The sequence below is a fragment of the Melozone crissalis genome, unplaced genomic scaffold (assembly GCF_028551555.1).
Source record: "Melozone crissalis strain CALT ecotype California unplaced genomic scaffold, PUWL_Pcris_2 ptg000061l_1, whole genome shotgun sequence".
Lineage (NCBI taxonomy): Eukaryota > Metazoa > Chordata > Aves > Passeriformes > Passerellidae > Melozone > Melozone crissalis.
In genome coordinates this window covers 14873971-14883663 of record NW_026535839.1, presented here as the reverse complement: position 1 = coordinate 14883663, position 9693 = coordinate 14873971, and positions in this window count along the sequence as shown.

The window sequence follows — 9693 nt, the reverse complement described above, 5'->3', positions numbered from 1 at the left end:
TCACTCAGAAAGAAGATTTTCTCCACACACATCTCTCTTCAGCTGTGTCTTTCTGGCTGAATCAAGGGACTGCATTTTTACACATCAACAAAATTATCATCATGTGATCCTTACGTGGCAGAATTCCCCAGATCTCTTAGAAAGCGCAGTCAGGCCAAACTTAGTTCCTCTTGCACAACTGCTTTCTGTTTTACTGTATATTTTAAAGAAAAAAAGGAATACTCACAATTCAAAAATAGAAGTTAGTTGAGGAACACTGAGGCCCCTTTATTAAGTGGGATTTTTCCAACCATTTGCCTTGGGTTTCAATTTCCCTTGTGGTTTGACAACATCTTGGTCTGATAATTATGAATTTTGTCACATTTTTTCTCCTTTAAAGCCATGATATCTATATCAGTTAAAACACTGGAACCAAAATTTAAGGTGGAAAATACCTTCATAGAATCTGTAAAGCTTCCCAGATAACATAATCAGATTCCATAGACAGTTTTCCTTATAGAGATATGTTTTGTAAGTTGTCCTTTCTAAGATGTTTAGGTAAGAGCCTGGAATTCAAAGTTAGCAAAGTTCATTTCCATGCAATTATGAGTCCAAAAATAAAGGTGGAAAATAAAATTTAAAAAATTCTTTAGCTGACAAAAGCTGCTTCTAACCCAATATTTTAAAAAATGGACTACTAATCTGGTGAAAGAAAAGTCAGTTCTAATCTGTCTTTTTCAAAAACTGTTAAATTTAAGAACAACATCCCCCATATCACCACTGACTCTTGTGAATGTAATTCTATTCCATTGCCTTGCCTTGAAAAATCTGACAACCCAGAAACACCTCCTGTGGAATTGTGTTTTATTGATTTTAAATCATCTCACCAGCAAAAGAGAAATCAAACATAAACCAGCATGACAAATTCTAACGCTGCATATTTTTTAAAAAGTAGAATAAATCTCTATTTGATTATTCAGAGAAATATATTTAGTGTAAGAATAAAGCTACATCTCAACATTCAAACATGTCCACAAGTAAAGTATGATTGAATATGAATTGTAATGAACTACTTGAAATTAGCTGTGAAAATGTTGGGCCAAGAAGATTTCAGGATAGAGCACTGAAACCACAAACTTCTCCTCCTCCTATTCTTGTAGCTAGTTGCATTAGAGTGTCATTACAGAAACTGGAATGGAAAGCATTTTTGGTTTTCCAGAAGCAATCTGCTTTTTGACCCCATCCTCAGCAACATTTTTAAGACGAGGAAGGAAGCTTAAAACACAAACTGCAGTTCCTCCTTCGCTGGCAGTTTCTTATCCTGTTTCCCCAGGCACAACTGAGACAAGAGACAGTGACTTGAAGTAAATTTCAAATCTTTGCTACTGTTCCAAACCATTTTTGTTTAAAAGGAGAAAACCACGTGAGAAACTTCATGCCCACTTTCCTGACCTTTTTAATTCATTACATCAGTCTTTCCAGCCCTAGTGGGCTTAATTTGGGAAATGTGGGTTGAAAAAACCACTCTCAGAACCAATAACCTAGTTTTTTTCCACATTCCACATGTTTAGTTTAAAACAAAAATAGTCTACCTTCAAGAAATCATGCTATCATTGTACAGTTCAAACTTAACTAAAAGAGAGAAGAAAGAAGAAAGAGGAAAGAAGGAAGAAGAAAGAAAGAAGAAAGAAGAAAGAAGAAAGAAGAAAGAAGAAAGAAGAAAGAAGAAAGAAGAAAGAAGGAAGAAGGAAGAAGAAAGAAGAAAGAAGCAACTTCGCAGTATTAATAGAAGACAATACATGAAAATGGATGTTACTTAATCAGTCAAACTCCACGTCTTTTCTTCAGCTTCTCTTAAATCTTTGGCCTTCATTGGATGGTTGAAATTCAAAATCAGGTCACAAAGCAGTAGCTGGCTTTCCACTGAAATACAAAGGGCAGTGTATCAGCATGGTATTTATTGAATGACAGGGAGTGGTAATCTACAGACAGCACTGTTTTAGTGTTCATCTATCAACTCAGGGTTGCTGTTTCACTTGCCTCAAGATGGTTACATTCAGTTGGTGTTAGCAGGTTAGCAATATTTGCATTAGAAGGATCTCAGTGTTCCTAGAAAGGAATGACTGATCACCTAGCAGGCGTTTGCCATGCTTAACTAACACGATTCTATTGCTCTCTAACTGCTGTTCCATTAATTTTTCAAAACACAAGAGCAAAGCTATTGCTTCATTACATTAAAACCCAGTTGTCTGACACAGAAAACCAGGCCATTCCAACTGCACACTCTTAGAAGAATGTCTTACACAGTTTTGTGTTTAACTGGATGGTGAAGTCAGAATTACCATTTATTTTCTTCAACTCGTTGGACATTGTGTCAACATTTTTAATTGCTGCCTCAAGGTTAAACTGTCCATCAGAATTTTTGATCACCTGTATGAAATAGGAACAAAATATGACTGGAAAGGTATATATGATTCATAAACTAATTGATACAGATAATCATAACACTCATGACATTTTTTCTTTCATTTTCTTAAATAATATTTCACTAAAACTTCCCCCAGTTTATAAGTATCCACTGAGACATAGCAAATTACAGCTATGGAAGGCAAGCACTAAACACTCAGGGCTGAGTTTTTTTCCTGTCACGTTTTTCTTATAGAAACAACCACAGTGAAATTAATCATGTTTATGAATTCCTCTCCTCATCATTTTTCATGTTTGTTTTTGACCAAGCTTTTCCTACAGAATCAAAAATTAATCGAGAATAATCATTCAGCCACAAGATGGAGCTGCAGTGACATTAACGTGACCAACTCATCTGGTCACTATTAACACTGTGTTAATGAACCTGCCAAAACATGCCCCAAACCATTTTTAATTAGTTTACAATCAATATCTGCTTGTCTACTTTAGAAATCATATTCTCTGCCTTTAGTATTTAATTAAGAACCAATCAAAATCTAGACCAAATTAAGACTATTAACCATTTGAAATGAAGCATAATTTGAAATTTCCAGTGTGTACTACACTCCTGTTAAGGAAATTTTTCCTTATGCAAAATTTCAAAGAGAAGTGTACATAGTACAATTTCTGGCCTAGTTATAAGCTCTCACTTATCATTCAGAAATTCTAAAATGTGGCAAAACTCTGGGTGATTAATAAATAATGTTCCTTATGCAGAAAATCTCACCACATTATGAAGCATGACCAAAAATATTAACATACATTTAACATATATTCTTTGTCTGAGTCTCTTTTCCCTTCAGTCAGTGGCTTTATGTTGAGTTCATCAGTCATGGCTGAGGCTTCTAAAAAGACAACTCCAAATTATTAAGGATTAGGAAGTATAAAATATATAAATGTAAATATCTCACATAAAAGATATAATAAATATTAAAATATAACAACTAGACAGTTTCATTAGTGTCATTTGAAAGTATAGTCTAAGAGCTTAAATGATTTTAATTCTTCTGAGGAAGAATCAAAAGCTTGGATTTTGTTTATTTTACTTTCTTTAGGGACAATGTTTCAGAATTTTTTCAGGAGTTCAAGGTGGAATTACTAACAGTGAGTAAGTGTATGAGTAATGGTGATAAAGAATTCCTGAAACATATTCCTGTACTTTTTAAACTGAAAACTTTCTGAGAGATCTAAAAAGGCATTGCAATTGGTTTCTGACATCAACTTATGGAAGGAAAATCTAAAGCAAACACAAAGAAGTGTGGACTGTCTATGGTGGTGCATCTTCCCCTGGCCACACTATGATCTCAGGTTTTTAAGAGACTCTCAAACACTCTTTTGGCACTGTCTGCTGGTCAGTAACAGAGCTGAGATTAAATACCAGATCCCTGGGTTTGTTCTTCCCCCATTCCTCCTGCCCGTCTCCCCTCACACGTCAGGACACTTCTGGGCCAGCTGAAGTGTGTGACAGTCACTGGAGAGCTGCTTCAACCCTAAAAAAGGGGGAGAAAAAAGGAGAGCAGAGTTATTTCACCCTCAAAGGGGTGTGTTTTCAGAAGGGGTGCAATGACATGAGGCAGAGAGTGGTCAGTTCTGGGGCAGTGTGTCCCCTTTGAGTGTCCTCCAAAAAGGTCTCAGGGAGGGCACAGCTCCTTCTGGCTCCTCTGGGTCACTGCCCTGCACAGGAGCCAGTCCCCCAAAATTCCAAATTGAGCTGAAATATGGTTTATGTTGGAGGGTACCATAGATGTAACCTGGTTCTGCTCCCTGCCATGGCAGGGACACCTTCCAGTGGCCCAGGTTGCTCCAAGCCCTGGCCAAGCTGGTCTGGAGCACTGGCAGGCAGCAGGAGCCCTTTCCCCAGCAGTGAGGACATGCCCTGGCCAAGTAAGTGTGTCCCACTTTGAGTGTCCTCCAAAAATGCCACAAGGAGGGCACAGCTCCTTCGGGCTCCTGTGGGTCACTGCCCTGCACAGGGTCAACCCTGCACAGGAGCCAATCCCCCAAAACTCCAAATTGAGCTGAAATATGGTTTATGTTGGAGGGCACCATAGAGGTAACCTGGTTCTGCTCCCTGCCGTGGCAGGGACACCTTCCAGTGGCCCAGGTTGCTCCAAGCCCTGGCCAAGCTGGCGTGGGACACTTGCAGGGAAAAGGAGCACAGCCCTTTCCCCAGCAGCGAGCACAGGCTGCTAGCTCAGCCAGGCTGGGCTGGTCCCTCCCTGCAGACCTCCCAGGGGCAGCCCCAGGGCCTCTCTCAGCAAGGAAAGCCCCGTGTGTGTCCCTCTCCCAGCACATCAGGGGTCAGTGGGTGGCAAGTGCCTGGGAGGATTCACAATTTTACGAGTTGGTGGTAAAAAGTAATTGCAAATGTGCAAGAGCTGAAGAAGAAATGGAGAGGAGAGGACTGAGGTGTCAACAGGGGGTGGTGGATGGGGAATGAATTTCCTGATAGGGAAAGAATTTCTTTGAGGCCCTGCTTGTGGAGAGCTTACTGCATATGCAACAACTAATTTATACAAGTCAGTTCATTTTGGTCATCAATTCAAGTTCATATGGAGTAAAGTAAGTTATACTATTTGAGCAAAGCTTAATAGTGAACCTGAATTGAAGGAAGCCAGGAGAGGCACTTTGCTAGACAGATTTATCCATTTAGACCATGCTCAGTGTTAATTTAGCAGTGACCACTGCCCTCAGAAGCACATACCTGATTTGAGTTTGAATCAACAAAAGCTACTAACTAATGACCTGGGCTTGGGAGCTGCTCATTTCTTACCCAGTCTGTGCTGTAGTACTTAAAGCCAGGGACAGCAAGCAGGGGAATAGCTGTCAGCACTTTCCTTTAATTTACTGGAACCACTTTTCCTGCTGCTCAGCATTCATCTGTATTTTGAACTTGTTTTTTTGGCACCAGTGGAGAAGGAATAACCAGCACCTCAGAGGAGAGTGGAATTACTTGGACGTGCAGCAGAGAACAGATGGACAGGGTGTGCTTGGGATGTGCTTTCATGCTATTTCTTCTTTAAAACAAAGCCCTCTAAATGTATTGGTTTACGATTGAATTGGAACTCAGAACAGCATTTTCTGGTATGGCACAATTAAACTGTGATTCAAAGAGAAAACATGGTATGCTGCATACATTGTGGGGCTTTCTGGAGATGAGAAATGCAGAGCAGGAAACCCTTCACACATGCACTAATTCCTGTACTACAGCCTTTCAGTTTACAACCTCCTGCCAGCACCCCAGTGCAAACAAGTTAACTGTGCCCCTTCTGTGGCCTCTAAGGAAAAAGCCCAGCTGAAGTTGCTGATATTGCTGGTAAAATACAAAATAGAGCTGTGTACAAAAGAACATAAAAGGTGATTTTATATATCCTCTAAATATAAAAGAACCTACAAAAGTTTATATAAATATAGATACAAAAAAAGCAAAATGGTATCCTAGCAAGGCCCTGAAAATATTCATGTCAGTCGAAGGAGCAGTTATTTCCTTCACTAAGCTGTAAAGCAGAATGCTTCAACTGATAAACCCTGTTTCTGTCAGTTTACTTTCTACATTAGGATGTTTTTTTGACATTGTATAAATAATCATTCCCATCGCACTTAAATTTCTCTGTATAAGGAAAAATAGGTTATTGTAATGACCAGAAAAATTAGATTCAAAATATGTACAATAAACTGAGTTGCCAGAACTAATTGGACAAATCAAATAGAGTGGTTCTTAAAGGCAGGGTCTTTCTGAAAATAATCTCAACAATGTGAGATATTGACCAGCAAGGTGACCAACAGTGCAGGAGATTGACTATATGTGGCATTTTTGTTAAAAAGAGAGCAAGAGATACTTAATTTCTACACCTGAATTTACTTGGAACAGAAACACTTTCTGGATTTTCTTTATAAGGCAATATTTCAAACTGAAACACTGAAATTAGAGCTTTAAATTATTAAGTTAGACCTCTGTGAGGAGCATTCTCGTAGGTGTTGCTGGCAGTTTCACATCAGCGTTTCAGTTTATGAGCTGCAGTTTGCTCTCTGCCTGAAGTAAACCCAGAGGTTTATGTGCAACGACACCCAGAGCTGAAGCTCTTTAATCATGGGCTGGTCTGGCCATGGGTGGTACTTTAAACACAAAACCCCTCTGGATCCAGGGGCTTTCAGAGAACACATTCACTTGTGGCAGTTCAGACACTTTTATGAATCCCTGATGAAGACAGAATTACTACCAAACCAGTTCTGTAAGGAGGGGAAAAGGTCAGGAAGACTAGAAACAGATTTCAGGATGCAGAATTAGGGTTATGATGGGAATGAGCAAGCTCTGCAGGCAGCTAAAACAGGCAGATCACTCTACAGCACTTCCTTACCTCTGCAGTAAAATTACCCCAAGCATGACTTCAGACAAAATATAGCAGCTAAATACATAACTACTGGACAGGAGAGTCTGAAAATAAAGGATATACAAAATTATTTTCTAGACAGAAACCATGATCTTGTATTGTATCTTATGGTTACAAAGATGTTTTAAAGAAATTGTTCTAGTGGGAAGTAGAAATAAATGTATTGACTTCAAAATAATATTTTAGTGTGCAGCTTAATAAACATTTAGAGAGTCTGTCTTTTAAGGAAGTCATATTTCTGCCACTGCAGTAACAGATGAGACATAAGGAAATCACAGTCACCAAGGTTGAAAGAGACCTTCAGGTTCATCTAATCTTGCCATCTACTACCATAATCATCCTTAAACCATATCCCCAAGAGCCTGATAAACTTTTACTGAAAGTACTACCATTTGCTGTTACTGTGAAGGCTTTAGCTTTCATAAAAAATTCCCTAGTGGGTCTAAGACCAGTGTTTAAAGTTTCAAGGCATGCTATTAAACTTTCACATGAAAAGCTTTGACAAAAGAGAAACTGATTTTTTACCATTGCCTAGGTATAAACATTTTTAATCCAGAATGCAAGGAAAGTCAAATAGAAACCAAACCAACACACACAAAATACAATGCAACCTTTACAAATGACAGTAAGTTCTGACAAAATAATGTATTTCATAGGCTCTGGAGCAGATGTCAAATATTAAGTGATGAAAACTGCTAAATGCTGAACACCAAGAAAAGCCTGACCAGATCATGGTACAAGAAAAAGCCAGACTTTGTCCTTAAAAGTTACAGTCCAAATAGTACAGGCAAAAAGTGGTAGGTAGAAAAGGGTGCTAAGCAAATGACCTTGCCTTAAAACATGCTCATGAAATAGGAAGAGTAAACCTCTTGAGTTAAAATATATATTTGTGGCATATATTATATGCCATAAATATAGTGGCATAGTATATTTATGCCATAGTATAATAGGTGAAACCTGCTATAGTTAATAGGTGAAGTATAATGTTATAGAATATATGAAGTATAATGTTACACTGTAATAGGTGAAACCTGTTTGCTTGAGTTTTCAGCCAGAAAACTTCAAGAAATTATGTAGCACACAATGTTACATGATATAACACATAATACAATTTTCTGAGACTGTTTTAATAATAACACATTAAGAAAATATTAAACCAAAAAGTTGCACTTACAGAATGAAAACCACTGCAGCCTTTCACAGAAGAAATGTAATTATTTTTTAACAATAAACAGCATAAGCTTATGCCTTGTAGATAGTCTGGAAGGTGTTCACTTGGTGATCTGGAAAGTTTTTTTATGTGTGGTAATATGTATATAAAATATGTGTAATAGGTTCTGAACTATAGCTTTTAAGTGGTTCTGAAATGTAATATTCAAGGTAATTATATGGCCTGTTAAAGATTGGAATATTCAGTAACTGAAGACAAGTGCACATCTAATGCTAATACAGACAGAATTGTGTGCTGAAGCTGCTTCGTCAGTATAAATATCTTTTCTACAAAAATAAAGCTACATTTCCTGCAGCTCATTCATATATAACACTTGTGCTACTTAGTTTTTTAGTAAAGTCAGGTAAATAGTTGTGGAGTTTCTTAAAAGATGAACAGTAAATATCAATTAGGTTCTGGTGGGATAATTTGAACAATGAATCATGAATGCTATTTTTACTGGAATTTGGGGAGATTCAAAAATATTTTTTTGCTTTCTTCATAGTCCACATATCATGGAAAGGGAGAGAGAGAGAGCTGCTGATGAAGGCTTGGCATGCAAGCTCTGAGCCACTGGAATTTGGAGGCACAACTGATCTTGCAGTGTTTTTTAAAGTGAAATTCAGATACATTCATGAATTGAGTGAAAGAATTTCAAGAAGCATCTAGAAATTCCTCATGCTTTCTGGATTTCACAAGAGAAGTGATTTCTGATGCTATCAAATATTTTCCCAGCTCAACATAAAACCATTGAAATGACACAGGTTTGACAGCAATTCTGAACCTTTACCTGTTTAAAAGCAGCTGTCTAGAGCCAAAGAACTGTGTCTGCTTCTAGTTCGCAGTTACTCTAACATCTGCTTCTCTACAACCTCTCTCACCAGATGCCCTTTAAAAAGATTTTGTTCATCCACCCAGGGAAAGTAAGTTTATAAAGCAAGGAGTTGTGAAATTGTCTCCAGATCCTAAGAAAGCAGTGAATCCAGTTTGTCTTTTGGAAAGTGCTGAGCCCTTTTGACTGAGATGTCATTGCTTAACAGCTCTGTTTTTACAGATATTTCACCACTGCTCTTTTATCTTCATAGATTTTTACAGCAGTAACAAAGTGCCTGAAATACTACAGAGAGAAATAAGGGAGTGTGCTAATGGCTGTAAGTCAAGTTTATAATTTGCCACACTGCAAGTTAGCCCTTCTTCATTTAAATGAATTTAATACCATCCAGTGTAATGGTCAGAGGCACAATGTAGATATTACAGCTTCTATTAGTTGCTTCTATTGTAATTATCCACACTATTTTTCATTTGCCAGCTTGCATACATTACTACATGAAATGCCCTCTAAACATTAGAGGTACAGAAATGAAAACTGAACAAAAGAATTTAATTCTGCTCAGGGAAATGGTATTATAATTTTGAAATCACACGTTTGATTACTTCTGTTGCTTTATCAGATTTCTTTGTGATTAACTCATGACATGGCCAGGAGGAGGCACAACAAAACATCCTGAAGCAATTCCTGTCTCAGCTGTTTGAATGGGCATTTCCCTGTAACTGAGGATTTTTTACATTATTTCATAAATAAAGACGTCACTCTTGCAACACTGTTCATACTCTACAAATACAGCCGTGTCACAAATTCCACCTAAC